The sequence below is a fragment of the Canis aureus genome, chromosome X (genome assembly GCF_053574225.1).
Source record: "Canis aureus isolate CA01 chromosome X, VMU_Caureus_v.1.0, whole genome shotgun sequence".
Taxonomy (NCBI): domain Eukaryota; kingdom Metazoa; phylum Chordata; class Mammalia; order Carnivora; family Canidae; genus Canis; species Canis aureus.
Genome location: NC_135649.1, coordinates 24,725,649 through 24,753,132, shown reverse-complemented (window position 1 = coordinate 24,753,132; position 27,484 = coordinate 24,725,649). Strand labels below are relative to the sequence as shown.

Sequence of the window (27,484 nt, the reverse complement as noted above, 5' to 3'; positions counted from 1 at the left end):
TCTTCTTTTATAAGTTAGTGACTTCTTTTGTCTTTCTGCCTTTAAGATTGTTTCTTTATCTCTATATTTTGAAATTTTAATTACAATATGTCTTGGCATTGGCCTGCTTTTGTTGATTTTGAGGGGAGTTCCCTGTGCCTCCTAGATCTGGATGTCTGTTTCTTTCCCCAGATTAGGTAAGTCTTAAGCCATTATTTCCTAAAATAAATTTTCTGCCCCCTTTTCTCCCTTCTTCTTCTGGGACTCCTATAATATGGATATTACATTTGATGGAGACACTGAGGTCTCTAAGTCTATTCTAATGTTCCATAATTGTTCTTTCTCTCCTTTGTTCTGCTTCATTTATTCCATTATTTTGTCTTCCATATCACTTATGCATCCCTCTGCATCCTAGTACTTGTTGAGTCAAGCCTATTTCAAATCTCAGTTATTCCAAAAAAAAAAAAAAAACAAAAAAACAAATCTCAGTTATTCCATTTTTCATTTCTGATTGATTCTTTGTAACACATTTATCTCTGTAGTAGGAGCCTCCCCAAAGTCTTCCATTCTTTTCTCAAGCCCAATGAGTATCCTCTGATTGTTGCTTTAAATTATCCATCAGGCATGTTACTTATATCTCTTTCATTTAGATCTCTGGCTATGATTTTATCCTTTTACTTCATGTGGATTGAATTCCTCCCTCTTGGTATTTTGTCAAAGTCTCTGTCTTCTTCTGTATATTAGAAAATCCTATTATGTTTCCTGCTTCTACTATTAATGGCTTTGTGAAGAAGTTCATATAGCATCCAGTGCTTGGCACTTCAGGGAATATCTCTGGTTTGTGTTGTGTGCACTGCACTGTTGTGTTTTGGCTGTTCTACCCTTCAGGTCAGTCATCTACAGAGGCTATCCTTGTCTTCAGTGGGTAGTGTTTGGTCTGTGGCCAGAATGTGGTGAGCTTTAAATAGGTGTGCTCTGATCTGTTTGCGAAGTGAGACCTGATACTATTTCCAGTAGAATTGAAGACTATAAACTATCTGATCAGAAGTGGTGTAGTAGAAACCAGAAGTGGTTTTTGTTGGTCCTCTGGGGAAAGGCCCTGCCATGCTGACTGAGACTAAGGCAAGCTTGACCTGAAGGGGTAGTCCTGCCAGAGCACAGGGATGTGGGACTTGGTGTAAGCATGTTAGGCAGGATGTGTAGGCCCTGTGCTGTTTACCCCGGTTGGCTCTGTATTTATGCTGAGGGGTGGGGGACAGAAATGGCAGCGACCAGCTCCTTTGTTCCAGAAGAAGCATCTCCATGAATGCTATCTCTCAGAAATGTGCTCCAAGAAGAGAGATTAATCTCCCTCCTGTCTACCTCAGGTATTTCTCAGATCTCTGTTTTCATACTGTCTGATTTATTTGCCTGCCTTCTCTCCAGGAGTAGCTCAGTGCCCTAGACCTTCTATTCTTGGCAAGCCTGGCCACCTTTTAAACTCCAGTCTTCAAGCCCCACTGGTTGCAAGGACTCAGGAAAATCATCCCCTCTCATTTTCCCAGCCAATGACTTAGGGGTGGTGTCTTCCTCATGTGATCCCTTGTGACCTCCTCTCTCTTTCTCTCTCAGTAACTTTCTCTCTCCTCTCTCAAAGACCATAGTTCCCTCTACTCCACAGTACCTACAATCCATTTCTCTGCACTTCCTACCATCCTTGATGTCTCCTCTCGAATTGTGGAGTTTTCTCTATCAGTCCTCACGTTGATTTCTGAAGTATTCAGAATGATTTAATAGTTATCTAGTTGTGTTTCAGGGATAATACTAGACTAGGGTCTTCCTACTATGTCACCGTCTTAGCTCCCTTCCAATGTTTCTAGTGATTTTAAGATCCTTTTGTATCTGTGTCTGAAGTGCTCTTCATCCACCAAAGTAATCACTTTCCAGAATTTTTTGTAATCTATTTTCCTTTCTTTATAGTTTTATCACAGCTATGTATACCTAAATATATATGTTATTTAAGTATATACTATTATTACGCTTTAAGTGGTGATCATAGAAATTTTAATATTTAATGTCTAAAATTAATCAATGTCTTTAATTTTTTCTTGCAAAATATATTATAATAATTTAATTCCAACAATCTCTATTCCCAAATATATGTTACTGGCAAATGTTTGATTTGATTTTATACATATTAAGCTTTTATTACATAGTGTTATCTTAGTTTCAGGTGCACAATATAGTGATTCAACAATTCCATACATTACCTACTGCTCATCATGACAATGGAACTCTTTAATTGCCACCAACTATTTCACCCATCCCCCAACATACTTCCCCTCTGGTAGATATATATTCTCTATAGTTAAGAGTCTGTTTTTTGGGCAGCCCGGGTGGCTCAGTGGTTTAGCGCCGCCTTCAGTCCAGGTCATGATCCTGGAGACCCAGGATGGAGTCCCATGTCAGGCTTCCTTCATGAAGTCTGCTTCTTTCTCCCTCTGCCTGTGTCTCTGCCTCTCTCTCTTTCTCTGTGTGTCTCGAATGAATGAATAAATAAAATATTTAAAAAAAGAGTCTGTTTCTTGGTTTGTCTTTCTCTCCCTTTCTTATTTTGTTTTGTTTCTTTTTTTAAGGACTATAAAGAATATATATTCCATTATATATATTATATATATAATCTTTTTTCTCCAAATTTTATTTAAATTCCAGTTAGTTAACAGTTAGTTAACATAGTGTAATATAAGTTTCACATGTAGAATTAAGTAATTCATCAATTACATACAACACCCAGTGCTCATCATAAGTGCCCTCCTTAATCCCCATCACCTATTTAACCCATTCTGCTTCCTACCTCCACTCCAGTAACCATCAGTTACAGTAACCATCAGTTTGTGCTCTATAGTTAAGAGTCTGTTTCTTAGACTCTAAACTCTAAGGTTTTCCTCTTTTCCACACTTCATGTTCATTTGTTTTGTTTCTTAAATTTCACATGAGTGAAATCTTATTATATTTTTTCTTTCTTTGACTGACTTATTTCCCTTAGCATCTTACTCTCTAGCTCCATCCATATTGTTGCATATGGCAAGATTTCATTCTTTTTATAGCTGGGTAATCCATCGTATATATGACACCTCTTCTTTATACATTCATCATTTGATGGACATTTAGGCTCTTTCCATGGTTTGGCTATTGTTGATAGTGTTGTTACAAACATCAGGGTGCAGGTAACCTTTTGAATTAGCATTTTTGTATCCTTTGGGTAAATACCTAGTAGTGCAATTGCTCAATTGTAGGGTAGTTCTATTTTTTTATACTTTCTGAGGAACTTCCATACTGTTTTCTACCATGGCTGCATCAGTTTGCATTCCCACCAACTGTGCAAGAGGATTCCTTTTTCTCCACATACTGGCCAACACCTGTTGTTTCTTGTGTTTCTGATTTAGCCTTTCTGACAGATGTAAGATGATATCTCATTGTGGTTGTGATTTTCATTTCCCTGGTAATGAGTGATGTTGAGCATCTTTTCATGTATCTGTTGGCCATCTAGATGTCTTCTTTGGAGATAAGTCTCTTCAAGTCTTCTGTGGATTTTAATTGGATTATTTGAATTTGGGTGTTGAGTTGTATAGTTCTTTATATATTTTGTATACTAACCCTTTGTCAGATATGTCATTTTCAAATATCTTCTCCCCTTCATTAGGTTGCCTTTAGTTTTGTTAATTGTTTCCTGTTGTGGAGATGCTTTTCATCTTGATGTTGTCCCAATAGTTTATTTTTCCTGTTATTTCCCTTACCTGAGCAGACATATATAGAAAGATGTTACTATGGCCAATGCAAGAGAAATTACTCAGAATTTTATGGTTTCAGGTCTCACATTTGGGTCTTTAATCCATTTTGAGTTTGTTGTTGTATATGTGTAAGAAAGTGGTCCAGTTTCATTCTTTTGCATGTACCTTCCAGTTTTTCCAACACCATTTGGTGAAAAGACTCTTATTCCCATTAGGTATTCTTTCCTTCTTTGTCCAAGATTAATTGACCATATAGTTGTGGATACTTTTCTGAGTTTTCTATTCTGTTTCATTGATATATGTTTCTATTTTGTGCCAGTACCATCCTATTTTGATTACTACAGCTTTATAGTATTACTTGAAGTCTGGAATTGTAATGTCTCTGTTTTGTTTTTCCTTTTCAAGATTACTTTGGCTATTCAGAATGTTTTGTGATTCCATACAAATTTTAGGGTTGTTTGTTCCAGTCTTGTGAAAAATGTTGCTAGTGTTTTGATAGAGACTTTCTTAAATCTGTAGATAGCTTTGTGGAGTATAGACATTTTAACAATATATTTTTTTCAATCTGTAAGCATGGAATGTCTTTATTTTATCAGTGTTTTGTAGTTCTCAGACTATAGGACTTTCACCTCTTTGGTTAGGTTTATTCCTAAGGACTTGTTTTTTTGGTGCAATTGTAAATGGGATTATTTTCTTAGTTTCTCTTTCTGCTTCTTTATTATTGCTGTATAGCAATGCAACTGATTTCTGTATATTGAGCTTATACACTGTGAGTTTACTAAACTCATTTATCATTTTTAGTCATTTTTTAGTCGTTTAGAGTTTTCTCTTTATAGTATCATGTCATCTGCAAATAGTGGAAATTTTACTTCTTCTTACCAATTTGATGAATTTCATTTCTTTGTGTTGTCTAATTGCTGGGGCTAAAACGTCCAGTATTGTGTAGAAGAAAATAAAAGTAGTTAGAGTAGATATCCTTGTCTTGCTCCTGAACTTAGAGGAAAAGCTATCAGTTTTTCACTATTGAGTATGTTTGCTGTGCATTTTTCATATAAGGTCTTTATTGTGTTGAGGTACATTCCTTCTAAACCTACTCTGTTGAAGTTTTTTTGTTGTTGTTGTTGTTGTTATCATGGAATGGTTTTGTAATTTCTCAAATGTTTTTTCTGAATGTATTGAAATTACCATATAAGTTTTATCATTTCTCTCTTATTGATATGATGTATCCTGTTGATTGAATTGTGGATATTGAGCCACTTTTGCATCCTGGGAATAAATCCCACTTGATTATGATGAATTATTGTGTTAAAGTTTTCAGTTTGCTAGTATTTTGATGAAGATTTTTCATTTACGTTAATCAGAGATATTGGCCTGTAGCTCTTTTTTTGTGGTGTTTTATCATGGTGATACTGGCCTCACTGAATGATTTTGGTAGTTTTTCTTCTTTTATTTTTAGAATAGTTTTAAAAGAATAGGAGTTAACTCTTCTTTAAATGTTTTCTTGAATTTGCCTGTGAAGCTGACTGGTTCTGAACTTTTGTTTGTTGGGAATTTTTTATTTTTTTTTTTATTACTCCTTGCTGGTACTTGATCTCTTCAAGTTTTCTATTTCCTCCCACTTCAGTTCTTGGAAGATTATATGTTTTTACTTGATCCTTTCTTGTAGGTTGTGTAACTTGTAAAAGCTCATGGTTTAATTGATCTGTTCTATTTTTTTTTTAGTGTCTATATCATTTATTTCTGCTCTAATTTTTATTATTTCCTTCCTTCCCCTGGATTTGGGTTTTGCTTATTTTTGTTTTTCTATACCATTTAGGTATAAAGTTAGGTTGTTTATTTGAAAATTTTCTTGCTTCTTGTAGGCCTGTGTTGTTATATATTTCTATCTTATAACTGCTTTTGCTGCATCCCAAAGATTTTATATCACTGTGTTTTCATTTTTGTTTGTTTCTAGGTACTTTTTCATTGATTATTTGATTTCTTGGTTGTCCCATTCATTGTTTAGTGGCATGTTATTTAACCTCCATGTATTTATGATCTTTCTAGATTTTTTGGGGTTGATTTCTAGTGTCATAGCATTGTGGTCAGAAAAGATGCATGGTATGATTTTGATATTTTTGAATTTTTGAGACTTGTTTTATGACCTATTATGTGATCTCTTCTGGAGAATGTTCTTTGTGTACTTGAAAAGAATATGTATTCTGTATATTAGGATAGGATGTTCTGAATATATCTGTTAAATCCATCAGTTCCAGCATGCCATTCAGATACACTGTTTCTGACCCATTCTTTACTCCTCCCCCCATGTTTTAGGTATAAGTTGTCATATTTTACATCTTTTTATTTTGTGAATCCCTTGACTGACTTTTACAGGTATACTTATTTCCCATACTCTCATTTATGGTTGTTCCTTTCCACTCAATGTATCCCTTTTAATATTTCATTTTTTAAGATTTTATTTATTTATTCATGAGAAATACAGAGAGAGAGAGAGAGAGGCAGAGACACAGGCAGAGGGAGAAGCAGGCTCCATGCAGGGAACCCGATGTGGGACTCGATCCCGGGACTCCAGGATCAGGCCCTGGGATGAAGGCAGCACTAAACCGCCGAGCCACTGGGGCCGCCCCCTTTTAATATTTCTAATAAAGATAGTAAAAAAAAAAAAAAGATAGTCTAGTGGTCATGAACTCCATAAATTTTTGTTTGTCTGGGAAACTCTTTATCTCTCCATCTATTCTGTATGATAGCCTTGATGTATAGAATATTCTTAAAAAAAAAAGATTTACCACGTGCTTCAGTGATAGATGGCATACCCAGCCCCAGGAGGTCCAGAGAACTTGGGTCACTGTTCCTGAGATTGTGTCCCTGAACTGGGGGCACCCCTCTGTCCTCAGCACTGTATTTCCTTCCCCAGATTAGGGAAGTTTTCTACTATTATTTTTTTCAAATAAATTTTCTGCCTCCTTTTCTCTTCTTTTTCTGGAATCTCTATAATGCAAATATTATTACCATTGATGGAATAACATATTTTCCTGTTTATTCTTAGTTTCTATAGTCATTTTTCTCTCATTTTCTCACCTTGATTAATTTCCATTACTCTTTCAGGTTGTTAATTCTTTTCTCTGCTTCCTTTAGTCTGCTCTCTAGTCCATCAAATGTGTTTTTATTTTCATTTATTGTACACTTCATCTCTGAAGATGCTTTCCATCTCTTCGTTAGGAGTCTGTCTGAGAGACTTTTCTTTTCTCAATCTTTTCTCAAGTCCAGGAAGTATCTTTAGGATTGTTACTTTAAACTCTCTATAAGGCATACTACTCATATCCATTTTGCTTAGGTCTTTTGGTGTAGTTTTGTTCTGTTCTTTCATTTGGGATGTGTTCCTCTGTCTCCTCATTTTATCCAACTCTCTGCATCTTTTTCTTTTTCTGTATGTTAGAAAAGACAGCTATGGTTCCTTCACTGGAAAGTACTAGCATCATGAAAAAGAGGTCATTTAGTGTCCTACCGTGTAGTGTTTCCTTCTCACCAGAACCTGGTACTTAAGGGGCATATCTTATGTGTGATACATGTGCTCTGCTCTTGTGGCTGGCTTGCTTTTTCCTTCAATCCAGTCATCCTAAATGGCTTTATTTTCCTTTTGTTGGAAATGCTTGGTCCCTGTGGTATTGATTTGAGTTTAGTCAGACCAGGCATTTATCATGGATGTAGTAGTACCAGACTGCAAGGTTCTTTCCCTGTGTTGTCCCCTGAGAAGCTTTTGTTGGTGGTAATGTGATGGGGGTGCTGTAACAGACCAGTATTTTGTCCCTAGCCCACTGCTTGGTCCTTCATCTGATTGGTGTGTGGGTTACCTTTCCCTCTCTCTGGGGCAGGGGTAACTTTGAAGTGCTGCTGTCCTCTGTAGGGGTTGCTTGCACAATGTCAGAACTGTGTCATTGTCCTGTATTGCTCTAGCTAAGAACATATAAGGGGGGTTTCACAGAAGCACAGTAGAAGTGGTGGTGTTGTGGGGCATTGGTGTTATCAAGCTTTGAGCACCTTGGGAGGGGCCCTGAATTACCAAGACTAAAGCAGCCTGTGGGGTATTGTGGAAGCACAGCACAGGGCATGGTGCATCAGGGTGGTGGTGCTAGCAAATGTTGTGTGATCTTGTTCTCTGTGGATGAGTTCCTGTAGCCTCAGAACTAAAGCAACCTATGTGGAAACACCACTCTAGGTGGGGATGGTGCTACTAGTAAGCTTTGCACACTGTGGTTCCTCTGTGGGAGGGGCCCTGTTACTTTGGACTGAGGCAACCCATCCAGAGTAATGGATTTGCAGAAACACAGGGTATAAGGGTGGGACAGCAGTGTTAGCAAGTTAGGTATCCAGTCCCTCAGGTGCCTGTATGTTTACCCTGGGGTATGGGGAAGAGAAATGGTGTCTGCCAGTTCTTTTCTTCCTGGAAGAGTTCCCCAGGGAATTCTGTCCCTCAGGAATAGGTTCTGAGATGAGTAAATAACTCCCTCCCATATGCCCTAAGCACCTTTCAAACTGCTGCTTATATGATAGCTCCATGGGCTGTTATAGTGCTATCTTTTTAAGGGTAGGACTCAGTTTCCTCCTACCCTCCCAGAGCTGATCCTGTTGATTTTTTTTTTAATTCCAGGTTTTAAGTCCCACAGGTTGTAAGAACTCATGAAATTCCTCCCTTTTGGTTTTCAAAGCCCAATGTTATGGGGATTTGCCTTCCCCTTGTGAGTGCTGGGGTATGGGGTGTGTTTCTCTCCCTTTCCATGCCCACAGTGTTCTTCCCCCTGTGGATAGTCTGCCAGTCTATTTAGCTCCTGACTGCATCTCTCCTCTTCCTAACCTTTTTCATGTGGCCTCTTCTTTACATTTAGTTGTGAAGTTTATTCTTACAGTGTTCAGTTTATTTTAAAAGTTATTTACACTGCTGTGAGTGTTCTGTAATTGTATCCATGGGACAAAGTGAGCCGAGGATCCTCCTACTCTATCATCTTCCCCAGAATTCTCTTAATTTTATGTTTGAAACTTAAAAAGTAGACATTAATATTATTTGTTAAAGATATATCCAATTTATGATGTTTTTGCTTATTCTTGGGTTTCTAAAATCTTTTATGAGGTTATTTTTCTTCCTTCTGAAGACTATCTCTTAAAAGTAAATCTCAGTTTTTCTTACCTGAAAATATCATTATTCCCTTTATTTTTGAAAGTTTCAATGCCTATACACTTCTAACTTTACACAGTTATTGTCTTTCATTTTTATAAAGATAATATTTCATGGTCTTCTGGGTTCAAATTATTGCTCTTGAGAAGGTATATTTGTCAGTTTTTATAGGTTATCTGTATTCTATTTTTAAAATTTTTATCATTTTTGTGTTTTGTAGTTTTACTGTGATATAGATTTATTTTATTTTATTCTTCTTATGAGCTGTTGGTTGTCTGGCTCTTTAGATTGGTGTTATTGATACATTTTGGGAAATTATCTGTCATTCTCTCTATTTAAAGAGAGAATTTCCTTGGCACTCTTTTCTCTTCTGGTACTCTTGTCCGGATATTTGTCAGAATTTTTCACTTTTATACATGTTTCCTAAACTATCTTTCATATTTTTTATTTTTTTGTTTCATTGTGTTTTTTGATAATTTCTTCAGACTATATTCCTTTATAACAATTTTCTTATCACTTAAGTTTAATTTGCTTTGTAAGCCCTCCATTTTCTTTCTACAGTAAATAGGTTATTTTTTAAATTCTAAGTGTTCTTTCTGTTTTTTTTTTTTATTTCTTTTTCAAAATTTGTGAAAGTATTTTACACAGCTTTCATAATATTAGTAACCCTTTTCAGGCGTTTAAACATGTCTAGCATCCATTTAACTTTATAATCAAAAGTAATTATGTATCTAACATTCCATTTTATTATTGCTAATCCTCATTCATGATAAATGGTTTCCTTATATAGTTTTTGAGATTTGATTTTTAGTTTTAGTTATTTGGGATTTTGTGGAGAATATGTATTTGCATGTTGTCAAGTGCGTTTGTATATTAGAATATATATTTTTTTTAAATTTAGGGGCTCTTGCATGGTTCTGTCAGTTAAGTGTCTGTCTGCCTTCAGCTCAGGTCATGATGCTGGAGTCCCAGGATCGAGCTTGCACTGGGCTCTCCGCTCTGCAAAGAGTCTGCTTCTCCCTCTTACCCTCCTTCATATCGTAGTCTCTCCCACTCTGTCTCTCTCTCTCTCTCAAATACATAAAAAAACTTTTTTAAAATAGAATACTTTAAAATTTTTATTTATTTATTTTTTCTTTCTGGCTACACACCATACTATGAATTAAAAACCCATATTCCATGTTCACAATATAATTGAGATTACATAAGGATTGTTTTTCTACTTCTCAACTCAGAGCCAGGACCAATATAATCAGGTGTTTATCTTCCTTATCAAGTCTTTTCCTCTGTCTATCTGTCTCTGACTCTCTCTCTCTCTCTCTCTCTCTCTCTCTGTCTTTGTCTCTCTCTCATGCACAGACACACTTTTTCCCCTTCTATGAAATTGTAGCCTTTTAGCACATCAGTTTCATTCAAGGTTTCTTGATCTAGTGATGATCATTGGATTTTTCTTTTTCATTACCATATGGGTGTATCCTATTAAAATTCAAGGTATAGTCTACAAGGAATGGAAGAAATCCCAGAGAAAACTCTGGTTTCAGTGTATATTTAACAACCTGTATGCTGTATTTCTCATTAATACTGCCCTTTGCCAGTTTCTCTTCTATTTACAATAATTTATTCATCCATTTAAAAGTATACTTTTACATTTCAGCTGGCATGTTTAGCTATTCTTACTAGAAGAGCTTGTCCTGTTACATTGCTAACTATATTCTCATAAGCTGAAATCTTCTATACATGGTTTGCAATTTATTTCACATATATTTATGATATGTTTATCATGATATCACTGTGATAGTCAATGTCAAATCTCCCATTAAATTATAAAAACTGCAAAAATAATCTGTATGGCTTTGCAGAATTTGTTCCCTGTCTAGTTCACAGATATTATCTTATATATATATATCTTTTTCTCCCTATAATCTCCAGTCACACTGACTGTTCTTTGAGTCTTGTAAGCATATTCCATCATGTTTATGCTAGCTTAAGAGGTTTCAGACATGCTGTTACCTCTTCCTGTAATGATATCCTTATTCTGGTGTCTCTGCTTAATGAAAAAGCACTCTACCATATACTAAACACCCACAGGTAATATTATCCTAATTTGAGGGAAAATTACAGCTTATTCTCTAAGGTCAGAACATCACAGGGATGTCCACTCATACCACTGTTATTCAACATAGTACTGGAAGTCCTGGCTTCAGCAGTCAGACAACAAAAAGAAATAAAAAGCATCCAAATAAGCAAGAAAGAATGCAAACTTTCAGTCTTCATAGATGACATGATATTCTATGTGGAAAACCTGAAAGATTCCACTAAAATATTGCGAGAACTGATACATGAATTCGGTAATGTCACAGGATGTAAAACAAATGTATTTGAAGTAGGAGAAAGAGAAATCAAGGAATTGGTCCCATTTAAAATTGCACCACACAAAATAAGATACCTAGGAATAAGTCTAACCAAAGAGGTAAAAGATCTGTATGCTGAAAACTATAGACTACTCAAAAAAGAAATTGAGGAAGACTCAAAGAAATGGGAAAACATCCCATACTCATGGATTGGAAAAAAAATGTTAAAATGTCTATGCTACTGAAAGCAATCTACACATTGCAATCCTGATCAAAATAACTAGCATTTTTCACAGAAATAGAACAAACAATTGTAAAATTTGTATGGAACCACAGAAGATCCTGAATAGCCAAAGTAACATTGAAAGAGAAAAGCAAAGCAGGAGGCATCACAATCCTGGACTGCAAGCAGTATTACAAAGCTGTAATCACTAAGACAGTATCGTTCTGGCACAAAAACAGACATATAGATCACTAGAACAGAATAAAGAACCTAGAAATGGACCCACAACTATATGGGCAACTGATCTTTGACAAAGCAGGGAAAGATATCCAAAGGAAAAAAGACAGCTTCTTCAACAAATGATGTTGGGAAAACAGCCACATGGAGAATAATGAAACTGGAGCACTTTCTTACATAATCCACAAAAATAAACTCAAAATGGGAGAAAGACCTAAATGTGAGACAGGAAAGCCTCAAAATCCTACAGGAGAACACAGGCATCAACATCTTTGACTTTGGGTGCAGCAACTCCTTTCTAGACACAACTCTGGAAGCGAGAGAAACAAAAGCAAAAAATGAACTATTTGGACTTTATCAGGATAAAAAACTTCTATACAGCAAATAAAACAATCAGCAAAATTAAAATGCAGTTGACAGTATGGAAGAAGATATTTACAAATGTCTTATCAGGTAAAGAGTTAGTATCCAGAATTCATAAAGAACTCATCAAAATTAATGCACAAAAATTAATAATCCAGTTAAGGAGAGGCAGAAGACATGAACAGACATTTCTGCAAAGAAGACATGCAAATGGCTAACAGACACATGAGAAAAATGCTCAACATCACTCATCATTGGGGAAATACAAATCAAAATCACAATGAGATACCACCTCAAGCCTGTCAGAATGGCTAAAATTAATAGCTCAACAGACAACAGATTTTGGTGAGGATGTCAAGAAAGGAAAGTGCTTTTGCACTGTTGGTGGGAATGTAAACTTATGTAGCCACTCTGGAAAACAGTATGAAAGTTCCTCAAAAAGTTAAAAATAGAACTACCTTATAACTCAGCAATTGCACTACCAGGTGTTTACCCAAATGACATAAACATAGTGATTCAAAGATGCACAGAGACCCCAACATTTATAGCATTACTATAATATCTAAATTATGGAAAAAGTTTAAATGTCCATCTATGAATGTTGCTTTTTGCAACAAGATGGAACCAGAGTGTATTATGCAAAATAACATAAGTCAGAGAAAGAAAAATATTATTTCACTCATGTATAATTTAAGAATTGGAACAGATAAACATAGGGGAAGGAAAGGAAAAATAATATAAAACAGAAAGGGAGGCAAGCCACAAGAAACTTTTAACTGTAGGGAATAAACTGAGGTTTGCTGGAGGGGAGGTGGGTGGGTGATGGGGTGAATGGGTGATGGGTATTAAGGATGACACTTATTGCAATGAGCACTGGGTGTTAAGAGATGAATCACTAAATTCTACTACAGGAACCAGTGCTACACTATAGGTTAACTAAATCAAATTTTAAAAATGCATAATTAAGAAAAATAAAACATTATGGCTTAAAACATTAATAATTTATTTTTTATCATGATCCTGTAATTTGGATGGATTCAGTTGGATAATATTTTTACTTCATATGATGTTGGCTGGCATCACTCATATGGATATACTGAATTTGGAGCTTGACTCTGAGTTGATGATATAAAATAGCCTCAATCACCTACCTGCCATTTGGTGATAGTTGTCACTCAGTGCTAATATCCTCATGAGGCAACTCTAGCAGGGCACCTGGATTTGTTTTTATCATACGTGAAGAACAGCAAGGTCTTTTTAGGTCTAGGTTTTGGAATTTGCTATATTCACTTTCTATTACTGTGGTAACAACTTACCATGAAATTAGAGACTTAGAACATTTATTGGAGGAGAGAGGTATACTAACATAAATATTCAGAGAACTCTTCATGCATTTTTAACTCTCTGGGTTAATTGTGTTTAAATCATTTAGTTTGATTCTACTTATGTTTGGAAAGGCATAACCAAATTTTCCAAAATTAGGTATCAAAATTATGTGGAGAACTACTAAAATATAAAGTTAATTATTTCTCTAAATTGTAGGTATGATCACAGATATTTGTTTTACATAGGAGCAAAACTTCAAGAAAATTTGTGTAAGGCAGTTTGATGAGTCAACATATTAAGATGAAAATAGGATCTTTTATTATACAGCCAAGAATAAGGTTTGTAGAACAAATGCTCAACTTGAGACAACTTTCTTCCATTCCATTTCATTTCATATATTCTGAATAAGCCATTCTTCTTGTTTGATCTGCTATATCTCTCTCCTGTTGTTTTTTATGAATCTGCTACCAAAACTGCATTGCGTCTTCTGTCTCTAAAAAATAGACTTTTTTTCAAAGAAGAAATATAAAGAGAAATTTAAAAAGGATATTTTCTTTGATGACCAAGTGCTTCTGACATTTTTATAAAAATACAACTTTTACCCAGTACTTTTTTTACATTTAACTGATTTATTAGCATGTTATCACTTTTGCTTTAAATAAAAGTACTTATTCACATAATAATAGGGATTTTTCTAGCTTAAGATCCCATAAGATATGGGATCCCTGGGTGGCGCAGCGGTTTGGCGCCTGCCTTTGGCCCAGGGCGCGATCCTGGAGACCTGGGATCGAATCCCACATCGGGCTCCCAGTGCATGGAGCCTGCTTCTCCCTCTGCCTGTGTCTCTGCCTCTCTCTCTCTTTCTCTCTGTGACTATCATAAATAAATTAAAAATAAATATCCCATAAGATAATACATTACTTTCACTTCTTTCATTTTAATATTATAATGAAACATAAGCAATATTAACTCCAAGAAAATAAGTTTTATAAATCATTAATTTTGTAAGAAATTAATGTTGACATCACAGAATTTTTACAAAAAGACCTTATATATACACATAAACATTGAAAATAAAAGAGAATTTCAGGTATTTTGAAGGCATAAATGATAGATTAATATCAAAATTTTCTGATATCATAACATTCAGTGATCAGCACTTTCTACTGAGTGAAATCTAGTTTTAGCTTTTTTCTTCAACAGCTCTCACAACCTGAAATTTAAGTTCCTCTGATTTTATTAGACAAATATTTATGATTTTATAATATTGAGTATATTTCACTATAGATTTTAGTAGTTGCCTTTTATTAAATTATTTCATTTCAACTTAATGCCTATTTTAATTCAATTTGTCTTAATGATTTGAAATTACATTTTCTAAATTTTAATTATCAGATCTTTTTCAATCTGTTTAATTAATCTCAGAATATAAAAGAACACACTGGTGCAGCAGCTCAGATTTGACAATATTCTATCTCATAAAAATGGTGTCACCAGCTAGGATATATACTTGTTAGATAGTTTAGAGGCCAGATGATTTTATAGTATAGCATGCTGCATCTGCTCCTATACTTTGTGTTTTTTTCATCTACTATAAATGTCTGGAATACATAAATTAACATTTATTATAATATTTTATTTTTTCTGCATCTGTGTGTGTGGGGTGGTGGTGGTGGTGGTGGTGGTGGTGGTAGTCTTTTCTCATATATCTATAGCCCTATCTGAAATTCTGGAAATGAAGAGTTCTGTCTTTCATTCCATTCATTGAAAAGAATATAGATCCAATCAAGTTTGTACAAATAGAGAGTTATTATGAGAATGAGTATAAGTAAAGATGAATCTTGAAAAAAAATTCAAGGTAATAAGCCTTTACAGTGGCTTCCAGAGTGAATTCTAGACTTGAGATGGAGTGTGGTTACAATCTAATACAGCTTTAGAAAAAATTTCAGCAATTATTTGGATGCTTCACTGTAATGTTTCAATTATATTCTTTCAACTATATTCTACATATATTTTTATTCCACATTATCAATTGGCCTTCTCTAATAATTCATAGTTTATATTTCATTACACCTTTAAATTTCACCTTATGGCACTCCACTTCCATGTTCCCTCATAAACATTTAGTTACAATTTTCATCATTAACTGGCATCTTCTATGTTTCTTCATTCAAGTATTCAAAAGAGGCTCTAGTATGTTTTGCAGTTGAGTCAGAGTACAAAATGGATTTGCCGTCTCGTGGATCAATAAGTCATCCTCAGTCCAATTGGCTCTGTCAAAGGTGGGATGAGTGTAGGGTAACAAATAAATTATGACTGTATAGGCATCAAAGGCTTTGAATGGAGCAATTCCTTAGAAAGGAATATCAAAGTGACAGATAACATGAGTGGCATATATAATGCAGCATATAACCCAAGGATAAATACAAAAGAAGAACTTGGAATTATAGACTAAAATTCAAAATTAACTGAGGCATAGGAAAAAATGCCCAAGAAAGCATCTGTTTATTCAAATCACTTTCATTGTCAAAAAATGAGTTTATCACCTTTCTGTCCCATACACATTTTTTTCTTACCTACAACAAAGAATATATGAAAAACATGGTGGTGATTGAGTTGAAACGCTCTTACTTGAAGATTCAGAAAGTGTTTCTTTATGTAAATTATTATGAATAAAAATGAGATTTATTTATTTAAATGGAAAATTTTACAGAATAAAAATATTTATATTAATATCATTATTTGTTCATTTTTTTTTTGTTCATTTATTTTTAACACTGAGCACTGATTTGGTAAAGTCAAAACCTGAGTATGGAATTTATAGTGTTATTTCTAAATCACAATCCTTTCTTGTGCTTACATGTCAATCACCAAAGAGCTTTTTTTCCAGAAAGGAGTACATTAGATTAATATATTTTTATTATTATTTTATTAATATTTTATCTAAATGCAATTTGCCAACATATAACACCCAGTGCTCATCCCATCAAGTGCCCTTGTTAGTACCAGTCACCCAGTTACTCATTCCCCCACCCACCTTCCCTTTTGCAACCCTTTGTTTCCCAGAGTTAGGAGTCTCTCACGGTTTGTCTTCTTCTCTTATTTTTCCTGACTCAGTTTCCCTCCTTTCCCTTAGAGTCCCTTTCACTATTTCTTATATGTTACATATGAGTGAAAGCATATGAATTGTCTTGCTCCAATTGACTTATTTCATTCAGCAAAATACCCTCCAGTTCCATCCACATTAAATCAAATGGTAGATATTCATCCTTTCTGAAGGCTGAGTAATTCTATCATCTATCTATCTATCTATCTATCTATCTATCTATCTATCTATCTATATATCTATCATCTATCTCACATATTCTTTATTTATTCATCTATCAAATACATCGTGGCTTTTTCCACAGTTTGGCTATTGTGGACATTGTTGCTATGAATATTGGGGTGCAGGTGTCCCATCATTTCCCTATATCTGTATCTTTGTGGTAAATAACCAGTGGTGCAATTGCTGAGTCAGTAGGGTAGCTCTATTTTTAACTTCTTGAGGAACCTACACATTGTTTTCCAGAGTGGCAGCACCAGCTTGCATGCCCACCAAAAGTGCAAGAAGGTTACACTTTCTCCACATCTTCACCGACATTTGTTGTTTCCGGTCAAATTTATCCATTCTCACTAGTGTGAGGTGGCACCTCATTGTGGTTTTGATTTGTATTTCCCTGATGGCAAGTGATGTAGCCCTTTATCTGATATGTCACTTGCAAATATCTTCTCCCATTCTGTAGGCTGTCTTTTAGTTTTGTTGACTGTTTCTTTTGCTGTGCAGAGGCTTTTTTCTTGATAGAGTCCCAATGGTTCATTTTTGCTTTTGTTTTCTTTGCCTTCATAGATGTATCTTGCAAGAGGTTCCTGTGGCCGAGTTCAAAAAGGGTGTTGCCTGTGTTCTCCTCTAGGATTTTTATGGATTCTTGTCTCACTTTTAGATATTTAATCCATTTGAGTTTATCTTTGTGCATGGGGTAAGAGAATGGTCTAGTATCATTCTTTTGCATGTGACTGTCCAATGTTCCCAGCACCATTTATTGAAGAGTGGATAATCTTTCCTGTTTTGTGGAATATTAGTTGACCATAGAGTTGAGGGCCCATTTCTGGGTTCTCCATTCTGTTCCATTGATCTATGTGTCTGTTTTTGTGCCTTTACCATGCTGTCTTGATGACCACAGCTTTGTAATACACCTTGAAGTCAGGCATTGTGATGCCCCCAGCTTTGCTCTTCTTTTTCAACATTCCTCTAGATATTCAGAGTCCTTAATGGCTCCATACAAATCTTAAGATTATTTGTTCTAACTCTGTGGAGAAAGTCCATGGTATTTTGATAGGAATTGCAATCAATGTGTAAGTGCTCTATGTAGCATAGACATTTTCACAATATTAAATCTTCCAATCCATTAGCATGGAATATTTTTCCATCTCTTTATGTCTTCCTCGGTTTCTTTAATAAGTGTTCTATAGTTTTTAGAGTACAGATCCTTCACCTCTTCTTTTCCCAGGTATCTTATGGTTTTGATGCAATTCTTAATGGGATTAATTCCTTAATTTCTCTTTCTTCTTTTTTCAGATTTTTCATTTATTTATTAATAAGATACAGAGAGAGAGGTAGAGACACAGGCAGAGGGAGAAGCAGGCTCCATGCAGACACCCTGATGCGGGACTCAATCCCAAGAACCCAGGATCACATCCTGAGCCAAAAGCAGATGCTTAACTGCTGAGCCCCCCAGGCATCCCTGTAATTTCTCTTTCTTCTATCTCATTGTTAGTGTATAGAAATGCCACTTATTTCTGGGCATTGATTTTGTGCCCTGACACATTGCTGAATTGCTGTATGAGTTCTAGCAATATTGGGGTGGAAGAGTTTTTTGGGTTTTCTATATACAGCACCATGTCCTCTGCAAAGAGGGAGAGTTTGACTTCTTCTTTGCTAATTTGAATGCCTTTTATTTCTTTTTGTTGCCTGATTGCTGAGGCTAGGAGTTCTAGTACTATGTTGAACAATAGTGGTTAGAGCAGACATCCCTGTTGTGCTCCTGATCTTAGGGGAAAAGGGGGTTTTTCCTCATTGAGAATGATATTCACTGTGGGCTTTTCATAAATGACTTTTATGATATTGAGAAATGTTCCTTCTATCCCTACTCTTTGAAGAGCTTTAATCAGGAATGGATGCTGTATTTTTTTCAAGTGCTTTATCTGCATCTATTGAGAGGATCATATGGTTCTTGTCCTTTCTTTTATTGATGTGATCTATCACATTGATTGTTTTATGAATCTTGAACCAACCTTGCATCTCATGGATAAATCCAACTTGGTCATGGTGAATATTCCTCCTAATGTATTGTTGGATCCCATTGTCTAGTATCTTGTTGAGAATTTTTGCATCCGTGTTCATCAAGGATATAGCTCTGAAACTCTCCTTTTTGGTGGATTCTTTGTCTGGTTTTGGAATCAAGGTAATGGTGGCCTCCTAGAACAAGTTTGGATATATTCCTTCCATTTCTATCCTTTGAAACAGCTTTAGGTATTATTTCTTCTTAAAATGTTTGATAGAATTCCCCTGGGAAGCCATCCTTCCCTGGACTTGTTTCTTGAGTGGTTTTGATGACTGCTTTAATTACCTTGCTGGATATTGGCCTGTTCAGATTTTCTATTTCTTCCTGTTTCAGTTTTGGTAAACTGTAAATTTCAAGGAATCCATCCATTTTTTGCAGACTGCCTAATTTGTTGGCATATATTTGCTCATAATACATTCTTTAAATCTTTTGTATTTCCTGAGTATTGGTTGTGATCTCTCCTCTTTCATTTGTGAGTTTATTAATTTGAGTCTTTTCTCTTTTTAGTAAGTCTGGCTTGGGGTTTATCGATCTTACTGATTCTTTCAGAGAACAAACTCCAGATTTTGTTGATCTGTTCTACAGTTCTTCTGGTCTTTATTTCATTGAGTTCTGCTCTAATATTTCCTATCTCTCTTCTTCAACTTGGTGTAGGCTTTATTTGCTGTTCTTTCTCCAGTTCCTTTAGGTGCACAGTTAGCTTGTGTATTTGAGACATTTCCAATTTTTTGAGGGAGGCTTGTATTGAGATGCATTTCCCACTTAGGACTGCCTTTGATGTATCCCAAGATTGTGAACGTTTGTGCTTTCATTTCATTAGTTTCCATGAATCTTTTTTCATTCTTCTCTAATTTCCTGGATGAACTATCTATCTATCTATCTATTATCTATCTATCATCTATCTATCTATCTATCTCTCTATCTATCTATCTATCTATCTATCTATCTATCTATCATCTATCATCTATCTATCTAGACCAATTCATCTTTTAGTAGGATGCTCTTTAACCTCCAATTGTTTGAGTTCCTTCCAAATTTCTTCTTGTGATTGAGTTCATGTTCCAAAGCATTATGGCCTGAAAATATTCATGGAATAATCCCAATCTTTTGGTATCAGTTGAGACCTGATTTGTGACCTAGTATATGGTCTTTTCTGTTCAGTTCCATTAGGATGGAATATTCTGTATATATCTGTGAAATCCATTTGGTCTAGTATATCATTCAAAGTCCTTGTTTCTTTAGAGATCTTCTGCTTAGAATACCTGTCTTTGCAAGAGTGCCATGTTGAAGTCTCCTACTATTAAAGTATCTTATCTATATGTATCTTTACTTTGGTTATGAATTGATTGATATACTTGGCTGATCCCATATTAGGGGCACAAATATTCATAAACATTAGATCTTCGTCTTGGGTATACCCTTTAAGTATGATACAGTGTCCCTCTTCATCTCTTATTACAATCTTTGGTATAAAATTCAATTTATCTAATATGATGCTTGCTGCCCCAGCTTTCTTTTAAGGACCATTTGCATGGTAAATGGTTCTCCAACCATTTTTTTTTCAGTCTGGAGGTGTCCTTAGGTCTAAAATGAGTCTCTTGTATACAGTATATAGAGGGGTCTTGCTTTCTTATTAAGTCCAATACTCTCTGCCTTTTGATTGGATCATTTACCTCAATCATGTTCAGAATAGCTATTGAAAGATATCAGTTTAGTGTCATAATATTACCTATACCATCCCTGTTTCTTCAAATTGTTTCTTTGGATTCCCTTCTTTGCTTACAGGGTCCCCCTTGATATTTCTTGCAGAGCCACTTTGGTGGTCACATATTCTTTCAGTTTCTGTCTATCATGGAAGCTCTTTTTCTCTCGTTTTACTCTGAATGACACCCTAACTGGATAAAGTATTCTTGGCTGTAAGTTTTTCTCATTTATTTCCCTGAATGTATCATGCCAGCCCTTTCTAGCCTGGCAGTTCTCTATGGATAGGACTGTTGTTCATCTGATATTTATCCCCATATAAGTTAAGAATCTCTTGTTTTGCGCTGCTTTTATGATTTTATCTTTGGATTTGCAAGCTTCCCTATTATATGTCAAGCTGTTGATCATTTTTTTTGTTGTTGATGGGGGGGGAGTCCTCTCTCTTGGATATGAATGACTGTTTCATTTCCCAGATTAATGAAGTTTTCAGCTATGATTTGTTCAAATATACTTTGTTGTCCTCTCTCTCTCTACATCTTATGAAATCCCAATAAGAGGAATATTATTCCTTCTCAAATTATCACTTATTTCCTGCAGCCTCTCCTTGTGTTTTTTTTTCTTTTTTCCTCAGCTTCCTTCTTTTCCATCAACCTGTCTTCCATGTCAATCACTCTCTTTTCTATCTCATTAACCCTAGCATTTACAGCTTCCAGTTTAGACTGCATCTCAATTAAAGTATTTTTAAGTTCGGCCTGATTATATCTCAGTTCTGAAGTAGGAGTATCTCTAGAGCCCTTTACACTTTTTTCAAGAGCCACCTGTAATTTTATAATTATATCTTTGAATTGTATCTCTGACATGCTACTAAAATCCATATCCACTATGTTTGTGGTGGGGAGTATTACTTCTGTTGTTTTGTTTTGTTTTGTTTTGTTTTGTTTGTGGTGAATTCCTCCTTCAAGTCATTTTGTCCAGTGCAGAATGGCTGTATGAGTTAGCAGAGTCAAAATTATCAACCACGATCTAAGTAAAATATACTGTAGACAATTCTGAAGAGGTCAGGGATCAGAAAATAAAAGAAAAAGAAAATAAGTAAAACCCCACAAAAGTGAAAAACAAATAAAAAAGGGTAATTTTTTTAAAGGGTCAGGTGGAAGTGGTGGGGGAGAGAGGATATAGTCTCACAGAGTGGACCAAGAGTGTGATCCACTTGGTTCTGAATGTATTTTGTTCTGTATGTTAGAAGGTGCTAAATTCCAAATTTATATAAACCAGTAAAACTTATATAGATACACAAGAGCAACCATGAAAACAGTAACAAAATAAAAGACAGGGGTGTAATTGGAAGGAAGAGAGAATATAATCTCACAGAATGGACTGATATGGTGCTCCACTTGGTTCTGAGTATATTTTGGTCTGTAAGTTAGATGGTACTAAATTCCACAGTTATATAACAAAACAAGACAAAAAAAACCCGTAACTTATATGTCTATAAAAATTAAATTGAATACAACGAAAGGAATCAAAAATGAAGAATATATCTAAGAAATTTAATTGTAAAATATGAAAGTCAAAAAGGATAAAACTTAAAAACAAAGAGTTGATAAAATATTGTAGTTGAGGCAGAAAAAGAGAAAAAATGTTGGAAACTTTTAATCTGGAAGACAACTGAATCATAAGGAAAAATCTTTGAGTTCTATATATTCTTTGTCCTCAGTGCTAGAGCTTTCCAGTGCTGCTTGGTAAGTAAACTTTCTCTTCCCCTGTTCTTCCAGCTGTTTTTTGGGGGAGTAACCTGCTGCACTGATTTTCAGGTGTCTGTGCCTTTGCGGAGATGCATGCCCTTTGCCAGGTGGCCAGACTCAGTGTAAGCTGTTTGCCCTGTGAATTGGAAGGGTGTCCAGTGGTGGTCCAATGGTGGTGTCCAGATCTCCAGCCCTGGAGCCAAGAGTTCCCCACATGTACTGAACTGCTGCCTCTCAGTATACACTGGCTTAGATCCTCTTGGGGGCAGTCATTAGGGCACTGATTTGTACAAATCGAAAGGCACCTAATGGCAGGAGAGCTTTCACTGTCCTGTGCCCTCTTTACTTCCACCTGTCCTGTAGGGAACTGAGGATAGTCCCATTCTGTCTGCTGCCAGGCTCTGGGGCAAAAAGAACTCAGCTGCTGGCCTGCAGACCTGGTCTGCCTCTCCCAGATGCCCCAGGATGGCTGCTGCCTTCCACTCCTTTACTGTGATCTGACCAGAGTTTGAGGTGAGCTTTCTCCCAGGCACCCCGTTCTCACTGTTTCTCCAGGAATATTGAGAGTTCATTGATCCTCCTGCAATTCTGCCCTATTTCCCCATTAAACACTTTTCAGTCAGGGAAGACTCTTCAGGTGCAGATTTCTAAAGTTCCAGATTTCGCACTGTGTTGCTTTTCTGCAATGGCTTTCCAAGGCTCCCTCCTCCACCATTTATCTTCAAATATTTCCCCTCCATCCCTATTCTACTCCCTCCTACCTTGTCCAGAACTGATCACTTTTTTCTCTATAGCATTCCAGCTGTTATCTCTTTACATCTTAGGTTGAATTAATAGGTGTTTAGGATGGTTTAAAAGTTATCTAGGTAAGTTTGGGGGACCAGATGAAATGAAGACCGCTACTATTCCACCATCTTGCCTCTAATCAGCGATCACCAAAGAGTTTAAACACTTGACAAACATTTCTCTACAAACCTTAATGGATCTTAAAATTAAATTACAGAAGAGTATGTCACATTGCACAAATGCATGCCTCTTCAATATTCATCTGTCTTTCTTGTCAGTGCCTCATAAACTTTTTTTAACATTCTTACCCTTCATATATATTTTTTTAAATTTATCATCAGAATATTTATCTAATGGAAAAAAATATATATATATTTTAATTTTCTCAGGGTCAGAAAACCAGCAAATAGGAAAATTTGGGCATAACACAAATCTTGTAATAGAACTGAAATAAATTAGGTGTATTTTAGTTGTATATCATCAGAAGGTAGGATATTATGTATCTTGTAATAGCCAAAACAATAATATTATTCCATTACCTTTGAAGAGAAATGCTGCTTCCATTCTAGGAAATCTTTCAACTTCAAAATAATGTTTTATTCTTTCATCAGGCTATTTGCTATTCATCAGGTTCATTAAAACAAACAGAGGTGACTTTAATTATTTCTATTAAAATACATAATTATAATACACTTTAAAAGATGTTTATCCATTGTATTTGTTGCACTTTTATTGAAACATCAATTGTAAGAGAATAGCTAGGTTGTGAAACAAATATTTACCTTTCCACCTACCTCTTAGTTCATTCACCTATCCAACCATCTATTTATACCTGTTATGGGTACTTTCTCCATGTAAGACCCTGCCAAATTTAATAGCTTATAACCAAGTTGTCAAGTTCTTACTGTACTTCCACTAAAATAACATTCAATTGGGTTTTATAGTCATAGAGATATTTTATATTTTAAAGACATATTTCAGTATTAATATAAAATAGTGGAAAATTACTTAGAAAAATTAATAAACTTATCTAAAAAGATATCTCTATAAGGCTTATCTAAAAATGTATTTTCCCACATACAAAGCCTTTATAAGTTTAAAAGCATCTGAAGGCAAGTGAAAAATCAAGTACTGTACTTCCTGTTATTTACAACTAAAATATTAAATTGCTCTTTTTAAGACCTACAACCACAATCCTCAAAACTATATATCCAATGTCCCACCTAAAATAAAGAACCATTTGCTGGTGTCCAGTATTTGGCCATTAGGCCAATAACATTTACTGTAGGTTGATAAAGAAAATAATCATCACTTACTGCACTATGGAATTACCTAGGAGCTATTAGAAATCCCATGTTCAAGTTGCCTCTCCAACCTATGCATTAGTCATTTTGAAAGGACCCTAGATGAATCTAATGCATATTTCATGTAGATTTTTTTAAAAATGAGTCTCTACCATGCATTGTCCCTTTCTTTTATACTCTACGACATTTTAAGTGTCACCAAAGAGTTGTACAACTGGGATTTAACCAGAGATCTTTAACCCTTTCTTGGGCAATGAATTACTTTGGGAATATGGTGTATCCCTGGGTATCTTCTAAGAATAATATCATTAGTGCATAAAATAAAATACACGGAAAAAACTATCAACATAATTATCAAAAAATAATAATAATGATACAGTAATATATATATACTTAGCAATTAATTCACTTAAGAACCTAGCAATGAATTTATTATCAAAAACTTGAAGTGACATATATTAATGGTATTTATTTATGTAGCTACAACAAATTGAAATATCCATCTTTCTGTCACCAGGACAACTATAGTTACTCCTAATAATATGTTAGATTGTTGTCAATCTTTGTAATAGAAGGAAATGCTATATTTCAGTTACATTGCGAGAAAAGAGAAATGTAATTTATTTGCACTCAAGTTTATGAGCATTCTGAATTCTTAGAGAAGTCTGTAAGCCCTAAAAATACCCCTCAATGAAAGGTATTTGCTTTGGTAAACTGCAAATATGTCTCAATAGATATCATCCAATAACATCACAGAAATTTTGATACAATTTTAATCTCATTTTCAGTGAAGAATCTTATATAAATGAGGTATAGAAAATAAATTTTAGTGGAAAAATGCTTGAATTACAAAGCTTTATCCAGAATAGACAGATATTTATAGAAATTTTATTGGTTGGACGTTAGGCAGCAAACAGGTGGCATGAGGACATTAAGAATTAAGAGGTTAATTCTTAAATGCTAATTAAGAGAATTAAGAATTGAGAGGTTCTGGTCCAATATGGTGATATAGGAAGATCCTGAATTCACATCCTTCATGGAACATGAAGATTAAATCTCTTTTTAAAATCATTCTTCCTGAAGAACTGGGGGACAACTGAACAGTTTCTGCATGACCAAGGAAAGAATGGCGAAAAAGAACAGCATAAAAGACTGAGACATGGTAACAGAGAGAAGCCTCACCCTTGACTCAGCAAACTACAATGGCAAAGGATAGTACTAAGGGACTGGAAACATATCCCTCTGTCCATGAGCACAGAAAAAAAAAACACAGTTTAAAAGAGCAACTAGAATATAAAAGACACTACAGTAGAATTCCACCAAATGGCAAAAGAGCTATGGAAACACTCTCCAGATCAGAGGGACTAAAGAACAACACACTATATTCTCACTCCATCTCAAAAGACCAGACCAAAGCAGAGTCCAGTAAAGAGTGAATTTGAATCCTCAGTGAACCCAGTATCTAAAAATCCACATCAGGCCCAGTCGCAATGGGACACAGAAAATAAGTCCCCCACCTTTTTCTTTTCTTTTTTCCTTTTGACTTGTTTTTGTTCTTTGGATTTCCTGTTTTCATTTTCTTTCTTTTTTCTTTTCTACTTATTTTGCTCCTCTTCTTTTTTCTTCTATTCTTTTTTCTTTCTTTTTTCTTTTTAAGATTTTTAAAATTTATTTTCTTTTTTCCTTTCTTTTCTACTTTTTAAAGATTTTATTCATGTATTTGAGAGAGAGAGAATGGGGAAAACAGAGGGGAAAAAGAAAGGAATCTTAAGCAGACTCTGCACTGAGTCCAACCCAGTCTCAATCTCATGGCCATGAGATGATGACCTGAGCCAAAACCAAGAGCCAGACACAATTGACGGAGACATCCAGGTGTCCCTTTTCTTCATTTAAACAGTTACACTTTAAAAGAATAACTAGTATATAAGTCATCCCTAGAACTTTGCCAAATGGTGTGGAAGCTGCCAAAACATTTTCTTGGTAGGTGGGGCTAATGGGCATGACTTACACACCCCCTCCACTTTGAAAGTACAGACCAGAGCACTACGTGGGTGCCCTAACCAGCCTGATAACTTGTTGAGCCCTGGAACCTTAGGCCACACCAGTGCCAACTCTCTTACCAAGGTGGCCACAGAACAGTGCACAAAAGACACCCCTAGTTAGTGCTCACTATAGGCCCAGCCTTTGCCTCAAGGTGACAGACACAAAGCACCCTACGACACTCCAGAGCCACATCACTTTGGCTTCAGTTGGTGTGCTAAGACACTCAGTGCAGAGAGCTCCAGGATATCTCAGCTGATGTCTGCTTCAGATCCAGACATCTTGCCAGGGTCACCCTTATATGAAGGGTCCCAAGAACCCCATATCTATGCCTACACTGGTTTCAGCCACACCACCAGGGTACCCTTCGTGTGGAGTACCCAAAAACACTTTTACCCTTGTTGGCTTTGGCTCTAGCTGCTTGGCCAGGTCACCTGCTGTGCTAAACACCTTGGGACACTGGTTTGCATCTGATTGACCTTCAGCTGTCTTTCTAGGGCACATTTTGCACAGCAACCACAGAGACCACACCAGCCTGTGCCTATTCTAGCTTTAGATTTTTCACCAGGATATCCTGTGTGTGGAGCACCCCAGGACCTCCAAGCCTGTATTCACTTTCAGTTCAAGCTGCCCCTTCTGGGTACCCTTTGTGTGGAGAGTTCAGGAACATTTCTATTTACATCTATTTCTGCTTCAGCTATCCTGCCAAGTTGCCCTCTGTGTTTAGAACCCCAGGTCCACTTTATCTTCAGATATCCTGACAGGGCACCCTTTCTGCAGAGTGCTAGGGGACTTCAGAGCTGACATACCACATTAATTCCAGCCACCCTGCCTAAGCATCACCTGCACAGAATGTACCAAGACACCATGGCTTGCACCCATTTTAGCTTCAGTTATCCTCCCAGGGACCCCTTAGGACATGGAACCTGGGGTTACTCCAGCTTGCATCCATCTCAGTTTTAGCTCTCCCAGCAGGGTGCCACTATGTGCAATGTCCCATGATCCCCAGCCCATGTCAGCCACAGCTCTAGCTATCCAGTAAAAGTCACCAAGCATACAATCTACATATGGAATGATGATAAACAAAACCACTCCTTCAAGTTTA

At 35.8% G+C, this 27,484-nt stretch overlaps 1 pseudogene; it reads right to left on the bottom strand.

Moving 5' to 3' along the window:
- Positions 1 to 26,883, bottom strand: part of LOC144308822 (proline-rich nuclear receptor coactivator 1-like) — a 69,824-nt pseudogene extending 42,941 nt beyond the window's left edge.
- Positions 26,884 to 27,484: the final 601 nt, after the last annotated feature.